This window comes from Schistocerca americana, chromosome X (assembly GCF_021461395.2).
Source record: "Schistocerca americana isolate TAMUIC-IGC-003095 chromosome X, iqSchAmer2.1, whole genome shotgun sequence".
NCBI lineage: Eukaryota > Metazoa > Arthropoda > Insecta > Orthoptera > Acrididae > Schistocerca > Schistocerca americana.
The window spans coordinates 703,815,363-703,836,214 of NC_060130.1; the positions used below are offsets into that span (position 1 = coordinate 703,815,363).

Sequence of the window (20,852 nt, forward strand, 5' to 3'; positions counted from 1 at the left end):
TAGTTCTAGCTCTTTCATATCCTCCCTTGTTTCCTTTGAAAAGAGCTAATAATTGGCAACCAATGTTGTACAATCGCAATTAAGTCATGAGATGTTCAATTGACTCTTTTATTAGAACATATTACGAGTTTCGGGATTACACCCATCTTCAGACATCACAAATTTCAACTCCTTCCTAATCAACCAGGCGTGCAGCCTTGACAACTCAAAGAAAGACTGCTTGTGTCGCAGTTGTAGTCATATGTTACTGGACACTTTCTTTGAGTTGTCAAGGCTGCACACCTGGTTGGTTAGGAAGGAGTTGAGATTTGTGATGTCTGAAGATGGATGTAATCCCAAAATGCGTAACATGTGTTAGTAAAAGAGTCAATTGAGCATCTCGTGACTTTATTGCGATTGTACAGCATTGGTTGCCAATTATTAACATAAAAATGATCGCAGGCCTCAGACGGGATTTTATGTCCTGTATATCTTTGAAAAGAGTTACACTTCCGTAAGTCGCCTGTGGTTGAACCACCGTCTTATAACGTTTTAATTTAGTTTTGACTGGTATACGTTTTTCATTGTATAGAGACCATGTATTCCAGAGCACTACTGAAAAGTAATGGCAACAAACCACTTCCCTGTGATAATCCTATTTCAGTCGTAAATGGTTCACATATTTCTCCTCTGAACTTTACATTAGATTTGGTGTTTGTTAGAGTTAATTTTATCATTTTTATTAATGTGGGATGAAGTCTGAAATTCCTTAGTATCTTCATCATTCAAGATCTTTGGATAAAATCACAAGATTCTTTGAAGTCTACAAAGTTTATGACTTCTTGTTTTTGTCTTATTTTGAAGTAATACATTACCAATTTCAAAGTAACCATCTGTTCTGGCCAGCTTTTCCATGGCCTAAACCTGCTTGGTATTCTCCTAGTTCCATTTCTTCTTTACGACGTTTGTATAGAATTCCTGACATGACTCTATATGTGATACAAGTGTTTTATTATTATTTATTGATTTTCCCTTTCTTTGTTCCCACCCTCTCTCGTCCTTACGCTTTATACCTTGAAACGGTTAAATACTTGAGCTACTCCTAGCGCCCGGACCAAACAAACAGTGGTACGAGCCAGTGCACAAGACGGCTAGAGCAGCAGCGAGGGCGCGCCATGTGTGTCGGCGGCTGGAGGCTACGTTCCACTTGCGGCTGCGAGCACTTTCTCCATGCCGGCGCTGCTGCCGCCATCTAACGGTACGGCAGTCGTGTGCCTGACGCCGCCGGTGCTGCCGCCGCCTCAGCCTTGCTCTCGCCCAGGTGCGTCCCAGCTGATCTACAACGCATTCGTGTTACGCTAAATCTTGCGCACATGGTGTTCCACAGCTTTTACAAAGTTAAAGAACGCCATTTTTAGAGGACAGCATGAGATTTATGTGACAGTTTCTTTATTATGACGTATTAAAGATATCGTCACGTAATTACTGATGATATAAAACTGACATTTCTTAAACTTTAATGTTCTTTGCTGTTTATTATATCTATATGATGAAAGACGTTGGTTTCATGCGTCTACGCTTACACGAGATTCGTACAGCAAATAACTATCTGAGAACTCTAGTGTTGACTTAATCGATGTTGACAAAATAAAGTGTGTGAACGTTGGTTAGGTGGAGGACGCGCCCTTAAAGAGTACAGTGCTAAACTTAATTGTGGACAATAATAAGAACCAGCATAGCTGCAGTTAGTCGAAGCTAGTAACAGATATTTTAGGAATCTAGCTTGAAGGGATTAGTTCTCATCTCCGTTTTCCAACTGAAGATGTTCCTTTTCGCCAATAGTAAACAAGAACGACACCGTCCTGCTGTGTTATTAAATCACACCATTTCTAGAATATCATATATTGCGGGAGGGGGGGGGGGGCTTCAGCAATTACTCTTACTACTCAAACTGTATTATAAAGTGTTACAAGGAAATCTGACAGGATATCAAAATGTATTTTACAACATTGAGTTGAAAATCTGTACACCATTTTTACCAAAGTAAGTAGTGGTACTGAAATTGTCGTGCTAGTACTTAAGAAATATTCTTGGTGTATGAGTTTTTGACCACGATATCGTGCGCCAAAGTGTTCAAGAGGAGCCGTAATCAGATCTTACTCCAACCACCCAACCATCCTATTTTCTTTTATTTTTTTGCGGCTTTCGTAAATAATTCTAGGCCAATGTCCGGATTATTCTCATAATCAACGTCGCTTGTAAGCCATATTTCCTGCAGGTCTGAAGAACGATACATTACGTATTTTTGTGTTGACTATTGGTGAATCATCGGAAATGGAAAGATGCCCATCTGATTTACTTACCGGATTATGCAGAAATTAGATCGACCCTTAATAATTACGAATAGCACCATTCCATAGGGGAATTATATGATTTCCACTGAATCTAGAAATATCGTTTAAGCAAGTCACACCTCAGACATTACAAACTTCGTTACTCCTCCACAATAAATTTTCATAAAGTTCTACGTATGTACGCCTGCACTGTAGTTATAAATCAGTAGCAGTTTACGAGTTTGTTTGCGTGGCCATTCTCCGCAGCAAGACAGAAATATTTGTTTTGTAAGTAAAAACCGCCTTTTCTTGCTGTTTTGTTTTGTATCATTCTAGATCCCACTGATGATGCCTTAAAGTGAAAAGGGCGAAACGCGTCTGGGAGAAATAAAATACAGTGCAGCAAGAAAAGGCGGTTGCTATTTACAAAACAAGTAGTAGTAGCTAGTAGAGAAACGTGTGCTATTAACAATGCTCGGAAGAGGAAGTTCGTGAAACACGACTCAGCAGTGTACCGCTTTTACTCCTCAGATTACTTTCAAAGCTGGTGCAGTAATTAAACATTGTCTCGTATTCCGGAGAAGCCGTAGTTAGAAAATGACACATCGGCCATGAAGCAGTTTTTCTGTTTTCTCTCACTCGTTTTAGACGAACAGCGAAATGTCTGCTTCCTCAAGACACGGTGATAACTTCCTCATCGCTTCATCACTGTCTGGTTAAATTGATGCCAGACATCCAATACCAACAGGCTGTTAACGTCTGGCAACAAAAGGGGCAAAAATCAGTTCTACAAAAATATGTCGTAATGATCTCTTTTCTAGTTTGATGAAAAGTATTTTGTATTGGAAACATAAATAACTCATGTATCGGTTTAATAATATTAATATGTTATCCTAAAATCCATCTTATCATGATATGATCTAAAAGAAATGCTGAGAGTGAATTGTGTTGGAATAATTTTAGTATTTTTCAGAGGTACCTACTGAGCTGGAACTGCCGTTGCGCATTGGACAATGAATGGAAGAAACGAATGACACCTGACGTTTAAAGGCAGGCAGCGCTGGGGGCGGTACAACTCTCCTAACGTCACTTCTCCACAGGGCCAACTAGGACTGCCTCGATTCTTTTCAGGGCTCAGCCTACTTTCGGTGCATCTCTGTAAGTTTCCAGGCACTTTCTTATTTAGCATATGAGGGCACTGAACTAATCCTGGCAGTCAGTTGCTCCTGATAACAATGAGTAGTTCTGCGTGCCAATAGTTCGAGTATGTCAGCCGAATTAGCGCAGTCTGTAGACCTAATAGGTTTTTTTATTATTTATTATCAGCAAAAGTTCAGTTCTCTCTTCCTCTTTTTGTGTGTCCCTCTTGCTTGCTCGCTACATTGCATGGATCGACTATAACGCAGGGTGTATTATGATTAACAGAGAAAACTGGCACAAGTCATACTTTACGATAATAGAAGCAAATGTGTTCCAGGAAACATCGGCCAGCAAACGAATCCTTTGTGAAATAAGAGCGAACGCATGGCGACGATCCGCCATTGACTTCAGAACAAAATATTGTCCTGGTTAGTGTAGAAGCATTTGAACTGTAAACTTTGCGATTTATTCGCCATCTGATTGGGCCCAAATTGTTATCCGTGGCCTATCTTGACAAAAAATACAGTATTACTTCAGAACTTTGCATGTTACAATGTACTATTCACCGTCTGCTAAAGCAGATATTGAACGTGTTATCCTTGTATTTGGATGCAAAGCTGTACTCGTCTCTACAACGAACTGTTTCACATAAACCCTACTCCCCCCCCGCCGGATCATCTCGTAAATCTTGATAAGACTGTACTGTATCAACGTGAGTGCAAGACACATCACCTCTGAGATGACACCAGCCAGAAAAGTTCAGAGCACTGACGTCAGGAGATGTTGGATGTGAAGATACAGGACCTGCTTGGCCTATCCATCTCGAGGTGTTGTATTCACCAAATACATTTGGCGTCAATATACAAGGTGAACATAAATGAAACTGACAAACTGCAGGGACCGATTCCTGACTAGAAATAGAGGAAAGAATGTCCTATGAACATGTGTCTGGAAATGGACGGTGTGTGAGCAACGACAACAAATCGTCCCGAAACACAGAACACAGCTGTATCACATCCACATTACAACAGACGTGCAGAGTGGACTCCATGGGATTGCAGGTGATGGAGATAGTAGCGGTTGTCGTGCAGGATACGCATAATCGTGCTTTGACTTACACCATGTTGGCGGGCCTCTTGCCTGGTGCTTGTACGGGGGTTCGTCTCAATATCCTGTAGAGCACGGTCATCTAAATCTGTTGTACGCACGGTCCGCCACCTCCTTACAAGTTTGCCTGTCTGAAAGAACCCATGATCACACAAACGCCCAAAAAGGGCTTAATATGTTGTGTTGGTGCGTATGAGGGTGCTTGTTTCCGTATAGACGTGTTGCCTCTCGACAGTTTACATTTACCTGGCCATACACAAACATGTCTCGGCTTGCTTCCTTCCGACATGAATACCTGGCCATACTGCTGCTTACAGTGCGCTGCGTCAATAACACAGCCCCAAAAAGAAAAAAAAAAAGGAATACACGGCACGTGGTCAGAGGAACTGTCATTCGTCAGCGGCGTATAACGTGGCAACGATGCATTTCCCGACACATGTTCATGGGACATTTTTCCTCCATTTCAAGTCACGAATCCGTCCCTGCAGTTTGTCGGTTTTATTAATGTTCACTCCGTATAAATTAAATGTGGCAAGAAGAGACCCCCCCCCCCCCCCCCCCAACAGAAAGCAGTTGCTGTTATTGGCGCGGCTTTTTGCGCGAAGTAATTATACAGCCTCATCACAGTGCCAAACAGGTTTAGGCAAACTACAGCGAAACTTAAGGCAACACATTTTAGCAACAGTTTACAATAATCTATTAAGAGAAAATATACATCAAGTATCTTGAGTGTGAAGACGCTTGGCGATGTTGTAAAAAGTTCACTTGTACTGTCTTCGAACACTGGACTAGTCCTGAATCCAGCGCACGACAGCTAGTAAAACGTGTAAAATGTCCAGCTGCGCTCTCCTCGGTTGCGACTGTAGATACTTTACGATGCTGCCTTGAGACACGGTATTGATCTGTCTAACTAACTGACAACTTGGGCCGGCCGTGGTGGCCGTGCGGTTCTAGGCGCTTCAGTCCGGAACCGCGCGAATGCCACGGTCGCAGGTTCGAATCCTGCCTCGGGCATGGATGTGTGCGATGTCCTTAAGTTATTTATGTTTAAGAAGTTCTAAGTTCTGGGGGACTGATGACCTCAGATGTTAAGTCCCATAGTGCTCAGAGCCATTTGAACCATTTGAACTAACTGACGATACACGCTGTAAGTACAGTCGTACGTCTTCCTATATCCGCGTTTGGTAGATGGATTTTCACGTGGGAACTATTTGCGTGACGTGATGATGAAGCATAACATAGTCCATGTTGTGTGGCCCTCTGTGGCGTCTGACCGTGACTACTCTCTAGACGCTGGCATTGACGTGTGGAGCCCTCTCTGTGTATGGCTGTGTCTTGTACCTCCTGGCGGACACAGACATTGATCCACTAGATCTCGTCTTACGTCAGAAACAAATTGTGCTAGTGCCCCATCATGCATCTACCACATTCCGCAACTATGGGTGGAACTTGAGCTTAATCGAAAACTGTACATTTAAAATACCTTTGCACCTATTAGGACAATATTTCATGCTGAAGTCAATGGCGGCTTGTTTCTTTTTTATTTATTTGGCCTCCAGAGTGTGTATAATGTTGTGTTGTGGTTTACAGTCCGAAGGCTAGTTTGATACAGCTCTCCATGCTACTCTATCCTGTACAAGCCTCTTCATCTCCGAATAACTACTGCAACTTACATCCTTCTGTGTCTGCTCACTGTATTCGTCTCTTGGTCTCGCTCTACGATTTTTACTCTCCAAACTTCCCTACAGCACTGAAATGGTGATCGCTTGAGGTCTCCGAATGAGTCCTGTCAACCGATCCCTTCATTTAGTCAAGTTTTCACACAAATTTCTTCTCTGCCCAGTTCTATTCAGCTCATCATCATTAGTTACGCGATCTAACCACGTAATCTTCAGCATTCTTCTGTAGCATAACATTTCAAAAGCGTCTGTTCTCTTCTTGTCTAGACTCTTTATCTTCCACGTTTCATTTCCTAACATGGTCCACTCAAGACAAATGCTTTCAAAACAGACTTCTTAACACATAAATCTATATTCGATGTTAACAAATTTCTCTTCTTCCGATTCGCTTTTCTTTCCATTGCCAATCTAAATTTTATATTCTCTCTGCTTGGGCAATCTTCAGTTCTGTTATTTTTCTGCCCAAATAGTAGCACTAATCTAATACTTTTAGTGTCTCGTTCCCTAATCTAGTTCCCTCAGCGTCACCTGATTTAATTCGACTACACTCAATTATCCTTTTTTTTGCCTTTGGTGATTTTCATCTTACATCCTGCTTTCAAGAAGCTATCCATCTTGTTCAGCTGCTCTCCCAGGCCTTTCACTGTCTCTGTCAGAATTACAATGTTATCGGCAAACCTCAAAGTTTTTATTTCCTCTCTCTGAACTTTAGTTCCTATTCCAAACTTTTCTCTGGTTTCCTTTACTGCTTGCTCAGGGCACAGATTGAATAACATCGGGGATAGGCTACAACACTGTCTCACTATTGAGCTGTCTAAAACACGTGGTTACAATGTGCACTGAATTGTATAAAAAGAATACATAGATTCATATAAGCTGTCAGAATTTCGTCCACTGTAAAATGATAACAAACACATTTAGAAGAAAATCAGACAACTGTTTTTTTTATGAGTCCACATCATTACGGAAATTGCATCACAAGCAAGACATAAAAATGAGAAACACATACCATTAAAACCTAAAGATTTTTCCCACTACTCATAAGGAAGTTAACAATAACTTTCTAAAGTCGAATGCCTTTGCTAAACAAAAGAGAAGAAGCTGATTAAGGGAGGTGGTAGCCCATGCTGAACAACGTCTTCAAAATGTCCAATGTATCACAGTCAAATTTGGGACACAAAAACAATATGGGGTTAACATCTGCTTCCGATTCACAATAGCATTCACGTGCAGGAGAACCATAAATGTTAATTTGATGCAAATGCAACGAAAAATATGCGTGGTTGAAGTGGAGTGAAATGACAGTAGATACTGTTGATCGGTCCAAATGTGTGCACGTAAACCATGTCATCGCAGCAATTCGAGGCTGTAAGGCCGTATAATAACCACCTTTCGTTTGTTGACCCGTACCACATCTCTTTCAGTAGACGTTTTCAGTGGCTCTTAACTCACGTATTTAGTCTATACGGCAATTTAAAAATCAATGACATTCCCTATAGAGGGAGCTTCTTTCGCTAAGACCTCAGCTCCCTCTTTATGGCGGATGCCGGCGTGGTAGTGCACCTACACCAATGGTCAGCCATTTATGAATACTGTGAACAGCCGGCCGCTGTGGCCAAGCGGTTAAAGGCGCTACAGTCTGGAACCGCGTGGCCGCTACGGTCGCAGGTTCGAATCCTGCCTCGGGCATGGATGTGTGTGATGTCCTTAGGTTAGTTAGGTTTCAGTAGTTCTAAGTTCTAGGGGACTGATGACCTTAGAAGTTAAGTCCCATAGTGCTCAGAGCCATTACTGTGAACATATTCTAAAACAACATCCATTGTATTACGGTTGGTTGTTTTATTCCATCTCTGGTGTTTGAATATTTTTAAGTGCGCCCTCGGAGTCAGACACAATTAATATCTTTCGGATAAGAGCTGAAGATACAAACCTGAGAGCATCCAGAAGTGCCACTGTCTCCACTGCAAAAATAGAAGCGCTTTTAGGCAGGTTGAAGTCTTTTCAGACTTGAAGCTGAGGGCATATAAAAGCACATCAAGTTAAATTTTGGATCCATCGGTTTAAATACGTAGATAATCAGGCCACTGAGCTGCAGTTGACGTGCTACGGTCGCAGGTCCGAATCCTGCCTCTGGCATGGATGTGTGTGATGTCCTTAGGTTGGTTAGGTTTAAGTAGTTCTAAGTTCTAGGGGACTGATGACCTCAGAAGTTAAGTCACATAGTGCTCAGAGCCATTTGAACCATTTTTTTGCAGTTGGCTGGCTCTGAGCACTATGCGACTTAACTTCTGAGGTCATCAGTCGCCTAGAACTTAGAACTAATTAAACCTAACTAACCTAAGGACATCACACACATCCGTACCCGAGGCAGGATTCGAACCTGCGACCGTAGCGGTCGCTCGGCTTCAGACTGTAGCGCCTAGAACCGAACGGCCACTCCGGCCGGCTTTTGCAGTTGACGACAACACTATCCGCGCCGGTCGTATGAAAATAATTGACTTGAATCTGGAAGCTGAGTGTATCGAGATAATATTCAAATAAAGGAAAATGCGAAGAACGTCGAATAGAACGAACGATGGGACAGCAAGGTGGTACAGTTGGCCAGAAGTTTTTTCTTTTGCAGGAGGCAGTCCATAATCGGTAAATGCAATCTCTACTTTTATAGACTGAACTGTCGATGAAGGCCATGCCCTGAATGTAAATTTCTCGGACAATATTTGACGTCTACTGCTCAAGGGCTTTTCCCCTGACTCCACCAAAAGGGCATTAGTGGACGTCGAGTACAAGGCTCCAAGAGAGGTACGAATGGCTCTGCATTGACGAGTATCTAATTCAGTGCACTGCGATACAGTAGACAGCAATAATCTATCGAGATCGAGTTATCACTCAGAACATGATGAGTAACGTACTCTGATGCGCTCCACACAACACACGAGTGAGTGAGCGAATTACGTTAAAACCTTCCTCGTACTTAGATACTTCATATTAGATCGAATGAGGCGCCCAGCTTAACCGAGAGTCAAATACCATTTCTAGGAATCGAGCATGATATTATATGTGAAAAGTGAACATTCCACACGTGGCATGACCATCAATGTGAACAGCCTTCGATTTGTAAAAAGGAATAATCAACCGATTTCTCAGCCGAAACCTCCAACCCGTTAGTAGACAGCCACTCATCGATGCGCGCTATGGTAGTGAGTAACGCTGTTTTGGCATGAAGATACGACTCGCAATTGGAATAAACACATACGTCGATAGCATATTGCAATATTTTAGTGGAGGGAGAAATCGTTCGTTCTTAATCATGAGTATACAGAGTGTACAAGAGGGGGGTTAAAGTTATATCGTGTGTCAAGCACTGCGAGATGGGAAAAGGTCTTTGAATCTGACGTAGACTGATCTTTGAGCGACAAGGGTGCAGATACCATTAACCATCCTTGAAGGAATTCCTAATTCCTTCAGCTTGTACAAGAGAATCGGTATGTGTACGTTTTCATAAACTCCTTTAATGTCCAGAGAAGCGGTGACGTCTGTTTGTCTCGTTTGAAAGGCTGACTTGATATCCTTAGCGAGCGAATATAGATTTTCCATAGTCTCTTTGCCTTTCCTGAATCTTTATTAACTCCGAGGCATCAAATTGCGATTTTCAAGTCATGTTCCAGTATCCGTTTTACCATTGGCTCCCACAAGTTCGCAAGCATAGAGTAGTGAATAAAATCGATGCCAGGACATCTGTCACTCGATGATTTTAAAGAGTGGTTGAGTTCTTCTTGAGAGAATGGAAGAAGTCATCGTCAACTGGAGACGGACGATTTAGGAGATGCACCATGGGAGGACAGAGTGTATCGATAAATACCTTTGACAAGTTAGTGGAAGTAGGAATAGGAGAATGCCGTCGGTTGTTTCTAAAAGCCTTTTTTAATACCAAATGTTGGTCATATTGGTTGCTCTATTGAGTGAAGAGCAAAATTTAATCCAGTTATCTTGTTTAACGTTTTTCAAGAATTCGTTAACACGATGCGCTTTAACTTTTCGCACTTCCAAGATATTGTCAAAAGTAGAATTCTGGCGATAGGTTTTCAAAGCAAGTTTGTGTTTTGTAACTTCTTGAAAGCATTCGGGATTCCACCAAGGAGGGGAACATTGCTTTATAATAGTGAACTCTTTTCTTCTTAGGAAAACTGACCTCTGCTGCCAATTCCATAGCGCTGGTTAAAGATTGGTACCGGTACGCGTCTTCTACCAAAAAGTCACGTCGTATGTTTTCGAGTGTCTGTCTAATTATACCCGTATATCTGTCTCATTTGGATTCCGTGATTTTCCACTTACTGTTAGCGTAACATAGTTGTTTGGTATCAACGTTTATACTAATGTGAAACTACTGGGAGATAATCGAATCCCATGGGATCTATTATAATGTGCCAGTTAGAAAGTTCAGTAAACAGATGGTTACAAAGCGTTTCATTTACTTTTGAACGTCTACTGAAGGGTGACTATACCATGGTAGCAACTCCATTGTTGACAATCATTAGGTTATTATCTTCGATAACGTTCATCAGAGCCCTGCCGCTTCTGTCTGTCATATCTCCTCCCTACGCTACATGACGGGAATTCAAGTCACCGTCTATTACAAAGCTAGGCCGAAGCTGGGTTATTAAGTGTCCCCAGTCGTCTTCCAAGATACTGTAGTGGGGAGATTTATACGCAGAGACAAATGCAAACGTTTTGTGAACAGGTTGTATCTGCACAGAAACCAATTTGACGTCATTTTTTCTTACATTGAGCGGATATGGTTAATACGGCATCAAATGTTTTACCAATATAGCAAAGCCACCCTTCCCATGGTGACGGTCCCCCGTTATCATGAAATAATTTTTAAAGCAAACAGTTTGCTGAGACTTGAATCATGTTTCGCATAACAGGACGGTATCAGGCTAACTAATGAATAATTCTCGTTTCAGTCTTCGTCTGTAGGAGATGGCTGACCTAGCGTTCTGCAGCAGTACTTTTATAGGCTTCATAATTTGGGCAGGAAGAGAATGAAATATGCTTGTTACGAGGTGCCGGATATCGGTATAGCTCATAACGCTGTTTTGTTGCATATTCTGAAAGATAACGTCAATAATATTTATAATCTTATCGATGAGTTCGGCGTGAAAATCGGAGGGTGTCGATTTTGTACTTTTGAAGTATCAGGCTGACAGGGACTATAACTTATAGGCGTGGCTGAACGTCGCGTGGGGTACAGTAAAGAGCAGTTCTATAATCCCTTACATACAATACTGTGACTGCTTGCTCCCGCCTGTTGAATGGCGGCTCAAAACCACAACATCCCCAAATACAACACCAACGATGCCTTTGCGGAACAATGTTTACTGGAAACTTTACCGTATACTGTCACCCGTGTCTGTTTTCGGTATTAAATATGACACAATCCATATATCGTATTTGTATGTCAGCATGTCCAGCAGTCAAGCCCAGCTCTTACAACGCCACAGTTCTAATCACGCAGGAAAGGAACCATTGTTTTTTGCTCTTTGTAAAATATAATTGCTGTCACTGTCTGAAAACGTTCTCGCGGTAGTTTATATTGTGGATAGTTGGCTAACTCACCCGTTTACTTCATACCTGACCTCAACGCTCTTAATTTTTCTGCTTGTAGTCATTTTAGAAGTGAAGTGTCCAACACTCCACCTGATACAGTTGAGTAACTGGAACAGTGATTGTACAGTCTTGTGAATATTTACGAGATGATTCTGGAGCGTTTGAAACAATTTATAACTCAGTGTAGAGCCGAATATAGTATTGGTTCAAGAAATCATGAGAGCAGCTATTGCAGTTAAACTTTTTTTGTTTTGAAAGACTGTACCAAGCCAGTGTCAGTGTTGGTTTAGCCGTCAGATCCTGCTCCTACTGCCTCCCACTAAATGTGAGCTCAGCGGTTCTGGGAAGGCGCGTCTGTGCGGCGGGCTGACCAGGCGAGAGCCTTGGAGCCGGTGCGCCGCCAGCCTTCCGCTCACTTTCGTTGGACCTGGCGGAAGTCGACGAAACTGGGTCAAGTCGTAGCCGCCTTTCATGCTGCAGTTAACACGAAAAGGTCGTGCGACTCCAAGTGTAGGTAACAAAATCCAAAAATTGGTGTTATTTGTCCTCTCAGCGTCAATAGGTTCCACCGATCTCAACGTAACTTACGAGCGAAGTCAAAGACAGCTTCAATAACACTGCACACTCATGTAAGGAAGTTGGCGGCAGAATGTTCTTTAGTTTCCTGGACACGAAAAGTTTCGATCTGAATTCGGTGGGACAGTCATCTGCGATATCGAAGCCAATGGATACTGCATTATGGAAATGTCAAACATGTCCTTCCACTGTCTCGTCGAAACACGAATCCTCTGTAACTGACCCGGATGCGGAGCTACGCAACGCTGTATTACTATTCAGAACACAGACCGTAAACTGTGTACTGTCATTTTGCTGTACATTTTGCGCGTGGATACGCGTTTCTCGCCCTCTTTGAACATCTGTACTGTATCCACAGCCTAATTAACCTGCGTGTCAGAGTGTTACACTGCAACTGGCAATATGCCTACTTAAAAACAGCTTCTGCACAGTTCATCTTCGATTTAAAAGAAGGCTACCGAAACGAGGTAGTTTTCGCACAAGTTGTGTAAGCGAAGCACGAGCGACCGTATTGATGAAGGAGATAAAACAAATGTTACTGTACGAAAGTCGATGTGACCTGTAAATGAAGAACCTAAGGTAAGATGAAGTAATCGAATATAGTGTTAGCGTACAAGAAAAATGGTTCAAATGGCTCTGAGCACTATGGGACTTAACATCTTAGGTAATCAGTCCCCTAGAACTTAGAACTACTTAAACCGAACTAACCTAAGGACATCACACACATCCATGCCCGAGACAGGATTCGAACTTGCGACCGTAGCAGTCCCGCGGTTCCGGACTGAATCGCCTAGAAGCGCACGGCCACCGCGGCCGGCAGCGTACAAGAAAATCAACTTAAAACACACCGGCAGGTCACAGATAGTATGAGAACGAAGATTTTACGGTAATTACAATTCTCCCTATTTCATTAATTTCATAACTCTGTTCTTACTTAAAGCAATGGTGAGACTGTGAGCTTCGATTTGGAGATACTTTACCAACTAACTGCTACATTTCGTGTTCTCTCCTGAAAGACGTACGGCGAACAATGGATGAAGAACAACGGGCAGATTCCAAACTTCTAGATTTCCGGAAAGCATTTGACACGGTGCAGGCTGATAATGAGCAGACGGAATAAGTTCACCGATATGTGAGTGGCTCGAAGACTTCTTAAACAACAGAACCCAGTATGTTGTTCTCGACGGCGAGTGTTCATCAGAGACAAGGGTATCATCAGGAGTGCCCCAGGGAAGTGTGATAGGAATGATGTCATGCTCTGTATAAATAAATGATCTGGCGGACAGGGTGGACAGCAATCTGCGGTTGTTTGCTGATGATGCCGTGGTGTACGGTAAGGTGTCGAAGCTGAGACGACTTAAACAAAATGGAAGACGACTTAAACAAAATTTCCAGTTGGTGCGATGAATGGCAGTTAGCCTTAAATGTGGTAAAATATAAGTTAATGCGGATGAGTAGGAAACCTGAAATGTTCGGATACAGTATTACTAGTGCCCTGCTTGAGCGGTCACATCGTTTAAATATCTGGGGGTAACGTTGTTAAGCGATATGAAGCGGGACGAACATGTGAGAACTGTGTGTGTGTGTGTGTGTGGTGGGGGGGGGGGGGGGGGGAGGGGAGTGAGGCTAATGGTCCACATCGGTTTAATGGGAGAATTTTAGGAAAGAGTGGTTCACCTGTAAAGGAGACCGCATACAGGACGCTGGTGTGACCTGTTTTTGAGTACTGCTCGAGTGTTTGGGATGCGTACCAGGATGGATTGAACGAGAACATCGAATTAGTTCGGAGGACGACTGCTAGATTTGTTACCGGCAGGTTCGAACAACATAAAAGTGTTATGGAGATGCTTCGGGAACTCAAATGAGAATCCTTGGAGGGAAGGCGACGTTCTTTTCGAGAAATACTATTGAGAAAATTTAGAGAACCGGCATTTGAAGCTGATTGCAGAACGATTCTACTGTCGTCAATATACATTGAGCATAAGGACCACGAAGATAAGATTCGAAGGATTAAGGGTCACACGGAGTCATATAGATAGCCGTTTCTCCCTTGCTCTACTTGCGAGTGGAACAGTAAAGAAAATGACTAGTAGTGGTACAGGGTACCATTCGCCACGTACCGTACGGTGGCTTGCAGAGTATCTATGTAGAGATAGATGTAGAAGGAAAGCGTTTCAGGCTTCGTAGCTTAATTATGTATTTGCATTTTCGTCATCGTTACGATTGGGTTGACAAGGCTTTTTCGCTTCCTCCTTATCGTATTTTCAGAAAGTAAGCGAATTTCATTATCTGTCCAACCCCATGCTTTCTCTCACTGTGAAACAGCTAGGCTTTGTATAGACGTACACTATGGGATCAAAAGTATCCGGACACCCCAGAAAACATACGTTTTTCATATTAGGTGCATTGTGCTGTCACCTACTGCCAGGAGCTCCATATCAGCGACCTCAGAAGTCATTAACATCGTGAGAGAGCAGGATGAGGCACTCCGCGGCAGTCACGGACTTCGAAGGTGGTCAGGTGATTGGGTGTCACTTGTGTCATACGTCTGTACGCGAGATTTCCACACTCCTAAACATCCCTAGGTCCACTGTTTCTAATGTGATAGTGAATTGGAAACGTGAAGGGACATGTACAGCACAAAAGCGTACAGGCCGACCTTGGCTGTTGACTGACAGAGACCGCCAACCGTTGAAAAGGGTCGTAACGTGTAATAGGCAGACATCTATCCAGACCATCACACAGGAATTCCAAACTGCATCAGGATGCACTGCAAGTACTATGACAGTTAGACAAGAGGTGAGAAAACTTGGATTTCATGGTCGAGTGGCTGCTCATAAGCCATACCTCACGCAGGTAAATGCCAAAAGACGCCTCGCTTCGTGTAAGGAATGTAAACATTGGACGATTCAACAGTGGAAAAACGTTTTGTGGACTGTTGAATCACGGTACACAATGTGGCGATCCGATAGCAGGGTGTGGGTATGGCGAATGACCGGTGAACGTCATCTACCAGCGTGTGTAGTGCCAACAGAAAAATTCGGAGGCGGTGGTGATACGGTGTGGTCGTGTTTTCATGGAGGGGGCTTGTACGCTTTATTGTTTTGCGTGGCACTGTCACAGCACATGCCTACATTGATGTTTTAAGCACCTTCTTGCTTCCCACTGTTGAAGAGCAATTCGGGGAAGGCGATTGCATCTTTCGACACGATCGAGCACCTGTTCATAATGCACAGCCTGTGGCGGAGTGGTTGCACGACAGTGACATCCCTGTAATGGATTGGTCTGCACAGAGTCCTGATTGAATCCTATAGAACATCTTCGGGATGTTTTGGAACCCCGAGTTCGTGCCAGGCCTTACCGACCGACATCGATACCTCTCCTCAGTGCAGTACTCCGTGAAGAAGGGGCTGCCATTCCCCAAGAAACCTGAACGTATGCCTGCGACAGTGGAAGTTGTCATCAAGGCTTAGGGTGGTCCAACAACATAGTGAATTCCAGAGTTACAGATGGAGGGCACCACGAACTTGTAAGTCATTTTCAGTCAGGTGTTCGGATACATTTGATGGCATAGTGTATTTTGTTCATTACCCCCAATTTCTTTCTGAAGGCGAATTATCTATCTAAAACTAAATATGCATTCTGATAAAAAAGAAAATTCCATATTTTGAGTGGTGTTAGTGTGGACCAAAGTATGGAGGCAAAAATGTCCAGTAAACATGGGCTCTAAAATACATTCCTTAAGAACTATGAGCACTTCTTCGTCTTCGCTTCTTTGAAACACATGTCTTTTATTGAACTAATGCTCAGATCTCTTAAGGTATGTACTTTAGAGACCATGTTTTACTGGCCATTTTTTCTTGTTTTCGTCCGTACTTACACCTCTAAAAATATGGGTTGACAGTAGAAGAGATATGTTGCACAGTAGCGAAAATAAACAACTGCTCATAGTTCTTAAGGAATGCATTAGGACCCCATGTTTACAGGACATTTTTGCGGTGTTTGGTCCATAGCACCACCTCTCAAAATACCATGTATACTGATACAAATGAAAGAAAAAGATTGTTATTTTATGACGTACCTACATAAACGATCGAACTGTAAGCGGTGTTGGCCGGCCGCCGTGGTCTAGCGGTTCTAGGCGCTCAGTACGGAACCGCGCGACTGCTACGGTCGCAGGTTCGAATCCTGCCTCGGGCATGGATGTGTGTGATGTCCTTAGGTTAGTTAGGTTTAACTAGTTCTAAGTTCTAGGGGACTAATGACCACAGATGTTAAGTCCCATAGTGCTCAGAGCCATTTCAACCATTTTGTAAGCGGTGTTATTTAGTGTTAGTGTCTAGAAGTACAGTGACTGCTTTGCAAAAGTGCAGCAGTCGAGTGTCGTATGTTCTCCATTCCTTTCCTGCCATGCTGCTATAAAAAGTACACATGCATGTACTTATCCACAACAAATCACCTCTGCAGTCACATAGGTATACATAGAAGCAGCAAAGCCATCATGGTTATTTATTTTCACGTTTGTGCCTTTCTGGAAATTTTAGTTGCGGTGAATTGTCTTCAGCCACAACCCACTGTCCGTATTTTCTTTTCAAACTCTGACTTCACAAGTGATTTCTTGAAATTATTGACTATGGAACTCTGCGCAGCTCTTTAATATTACAGGATATGTTCTTTCATCGCCGCTTTATGCTCAGAACTACTCAACAAACAGCTACAGGTGGTATTATAAGATACTGTTGTACCCATTATTTACCGTTGAGCTAAGCCGACACTGTAAAATGTAAAATGACCTTTTGCTGAAGTTACATTTGCTTGTTCGAGAGACTGACGAATGGTAAAACACAAAAAAAATTTCTATTCACCAAATACAAAAACTATCTTTTTTTCGACAGGTTACTTTTGCCACAAGACTTCGATATTTTACTAAAGAGTTTCGCAACTCACCACGTTAGTTCCGTCACTAACCGAAGTACATCCAGACAGCAGCAAAATTACTAAGTACTTGTAAATATAAGTCTTTCTTACAAGGCAACAGCTTTGGACTGAGATTGGAAAGCTGTGGAAAGTAAATTATTAGCCGCGTCAGTGTAAAATCAACAGTGCGGTTCTGATCGAAAAAGATCAGTAAGCGCCCCAACATGAGGGTCAGCGTAGAGACGGCATTCAGAATATTCTCCACATTACAAGGATTTGCTTCTAGGGACCACCTCATGTTCCGGTTTACTAATACTGTAGCGTATTTACTTTAGTCTCTGATTGCACTAAAAGTTGACGGAACTGTATTTCCCCGTCATGCTTGCCTAGGTACCAACTAATTTACGAAATCAGGAGTTCATGTCCTAATGAAAATATTACTGGTCAAAAAGTGTGTCAAATCAGACTTCGCAAATCCTGTGAATGCTAATTTCAGCAAAGTAAGAATTCGGATAAGCATATTCTTCATAGTGTGTATATCTGGGCAATCTGAATGTTATGTTAAATACAGTGGAACCTCAGTGAGTAATCACTCGGTGGAAAGAATGGTTGTTTTAAATGAAAACCACTAGTTCGTTACCGTATCGTTCTCCTAGTGGAGTAATAATCAGCATTTCCATTTGCTTAGAAATTCAACATTTTAACTGAGAAATCATCTCAAATGTATTTTTAATAACTGTTTCAGTGCTGAAATTTACCCTCCTAAAAGAAATTACGCAAATTTCTAAAAAGTATTAACCGATTGGTGATAGATCCAACAAACATGTCGAATGCAGAAGAGTCTGGAATCACAAGCATTGTAGATCTTGTGTTACTCTCTTCGACTACGAGAAAGGTAGCGCACAGCACATACCCTGCAACCGTTCACATCCGATATTGCGTCATACAGTAGTTCCACTGTACAGCTAAATCTCTAGTACGACAAAGAAAAGGCCGCTTAAAGAAAGAGGAGTCGCATGTTATTGGTACATCACGCTCGTTTTGCAGAGACTTTCTGACCCCTGCAGAGCTATTGCCATTGTTCTGCATATTATATCTTAGAGTTTATTGGATGATCTCATATTACATTATTTTAGCTGTCATTAAATCTTTTTATTAGTCACATTTTGAGTGTATCAAATTTATCAACGAATCCCTTTCATATTCATTCTGTAGTTATAATATAGACCTATTCCGTACGAGAAAAATGAGAGAAATGCTAAAAATAATTATACTGCCGATAAATTACCATTAACTGCTCTCATTTAAGAGCATCTTGGTTCGATTCCAGCAATACTGTTTTGTCTTCGCCTGTTTGCAGAGATTTTTGACATTACCGCGTACTTGATTAATTCAGAACAATGTGTAAGGCTTTGCATGGAGGAACCGATCGACTACTGAGGGCCGGTTCTTGTTGCGAACAGTGCTTTTCTTATTTCTGTTCTTAGAATTCAGTTCGTGATTTGAGTAATTCTTTACCTCATTCAGAAATTCAGAGCTTCAGAATTCCCCATTTATTTCTGAAAGTAGCAAGCAGTAAATACAGGTTGATAGTTTCAATGCAATTTAATTTATGCTCCACAGACTCTGGATATTATACGTGAGCCTAGGTGTCTGTGAGTGGAGGGAGGAACGAAAACAGGGCAGATGTCAGGTAGGGAAACGTAGCTCACAGAGAGTTAAGTATGGAGGATAGTTGTAGAAAGCTGTTGTTAGGTCTATTCCATGATTCTCTCGGAGAAAGCTAACCAACGTCGACTGCAGGCTCTCCGAGAATGTTTGTAAACCACCATTTCCAAGCTTTGCAGGTTTCCGTTTTCACTGCAATGAATAATTCAGTCTGTATTTTATTTTGTATACACACTTGAGTCTACCGCAGCATAGATTTAATTTCATGTCTCTGAAACAGCGTCAGGTGTTCGGAAGCCCACCTGCGCGAGATGCATCAGGTCTGCTCACAGCTATGGACGCACACATTTGTCGGCAACCGTTAGCTGTTACTGACTTTCCGTAAGCAGAGCACTGATTGGATCTCCAGAAGGATTCCTGCACTTACAGAATACTTTCTTACAAGTTTCTGGGCTAAAAAGAGTGTCTTCCACGAAGTCAGTGAAACTTTTCTGCTCATTATAATGTAAATATTAGCAACAGCAGCTAATAAAGGGCAATTCGTGAAAAGGGAGGAATCGCCAATATTAATGTTTCGTACTAAGCGAAATCAGTCATTCTAAAAGTAGTGCTCATAGACTGAAATGCTAAATGGCGAAAATTTTTCGGGAGTTGCTCTAGACTTTTTAAGTCTGAGAGTGCGGTGCAAGAATTCTGTAAAGTGAGGCTGTGCAGGTTTGGCTCTGCAGAGTTTGAAAAACTTGTCATTATTTTAAGGACTGCCGTTGTGGTCTAGTTTGTAAGTGTTGGTGAATAGTGACTGGAAGTCCCGGATTGGATTCGCGGTGACTACTTACTACTTTTCTGGGGTGGAAGGTTTATTAGAATAGGTCCTCTCAACCTGATGAGGTTAAACGAGATATTCATTGAATGAATAACACGAGAATTTTACTCACAAACCACTCAAGTAGAGTCAAATAGCATGACTAGTATTGGGCTCAGAGACACAAGATATTTATTTATTTATTTGCTTTCTTAAGACGAGAGTTGTTGGCCATAGGGGATTGGCAGAGTGACGTTTGAAGTATATAGACATAGTGTGAAACCAGAGTTACAATTCGTATCACTGGCGGCTACTGGAATGGGCTTTGAAGAAGCTGCTCTATATTTTTGACCAAGCGTGCAGGACTTTTAGAGGGAATCCTTGTTAGTCTGTAAAGATAATAAACAATCGGAAAAGGTTTTGCTGGAAAGAATGGACTTCACAAAATTCCAATAAAGTGACAATAAGCTGTGATTATTCAATGCAATTTCTACTACTTTGGTTTTTGCGACATTGGACTCCAATTTTAACTGTTATCCAGAGAATAAAGGATACCAGTAAAAGATTACGTGAATATTACGTGGAGATATTCAAATGATGCATTTTTCCACTCGAATATTCGAATCACGAGTTTTCTGAGGGAATTATAGGCGTACTGGCAGAGACTTTCCCGTGTCAGAGCAAGGCTAAGTCCCTTGTTGAAACTATTTATTGAACACTGAAGTGGAGCAGGTAGATCGGGATCCTCCGATAAAATATTTTCTTTGTCGACCGTGGGACAATTGCGTCGCTTAGGTGGATCACGAGCGCCACACAGCATATGGACTGTGTGGAGACGGCAGCCAGCACTCATCTTCCGTCGCGAAGCTGAAAAGAAAGTTTTAGCGTTATTTATTGACTGCTCTCCTAGAGCATTCGTTTTTTCTGTCAACTGTGTTTGGAAGGAGTTGTTCTCCGTTAAGGGAAGAGTTGCTTAAGATGTGAAATTGTCAGTATAGCATTTGTTAATTTATCTCATGATAAATTTCTGTATTATGAGGTGAA

At 42.1% G+C, this 20,852-nt stretch overlaps 1 protein-coding gene across 1 annotated transcript in view; it reads left to right on the plus strand.

The window, feature by feature from the left end:
• Positions 1 to 1,178: 1,178 nt before the first annotated feature.
• The window catches only part of LOC124554879 (protein artichoke), a 175,052-nt gene continuing 155,378 nt past the window's right edge, over positions 1,179 to 20,852 (plus strand). Inside the window, exon 1 of the mRNA XM_047128550.1 lies at positions 1,179 to 1,300. The gene's annotated coding sequence lies outside the window, so the exon portion shown is untranslated. The remainder of the gene's footprint in view (positions 1,301 to 20,852) is intronic.